This window comes from Penaeus monodon, chromosome 34 (assembly GCF_015228065.2).
Source record: "Penaeus monodon isolate SGIC_2016 chromosome 34, NSTDA_Pmon_1, whole genome shotgun sequence".
NCBI classification, from domain to species: domain Eukaryota; kingdom Metazoa; phylum Arthropoda; class Malacostraca; order Decapoda; family Penaeidae; genus Penaeus; species Penaeus monodon.
In genome coordinates, this window is record NC_051419.1 from 33,727,879 (window position 1) to 33,728,417 (window position 539).

The following is a 539-nucleotide window of genomic DNA, read 5'->3' on the forward strand; positions in this document are numbered from 1 at the left end:
CTCTTTGAATAACGTGTGATGTAATGGGCGAAAGAGAAAGAGGAAGAGGGAAGGGTTGAAGAGGAAGAAACGCGGCGAAAGGAATGAAGGAGAAAGGGAGGAAGGGTGAGAGGTAAAGTAATAGATAAATGGAAGGGAAGAAAGAATGAGGGAAGAGAAGCAGGAAAAGAATTGGAGATGGAGAAAATTTGGAATAATGGTAATAATGTTGATAAAGAATGTAAGAACAAAAAAGTAAGATGGAAGAAAAGACGAAAAACGGATGAGAAAAGAAGAGAAAAACTGGAATAATAAGAAAAATGAAAGAGAAGCGAAGGTAGAATTATAACCGGAAAAAAGAGAGAGAGAATTAAAAAAGGTCATAAAAGGGAAAGAAAGAGAGAAAAGAGAGAAAGGGGGGAAGAAAGAAAAGAGGAAGCGAACAGGAAGAGAGAGAGGAAAGAGATGGGAGAGGATTCGAAGAAGAAAAGAAACAGGAGGAAGAGAAATTGGTAAAAGAACGGTAAAATGGGAGAGGAACTGGAAAGTAGAAAAAGAGC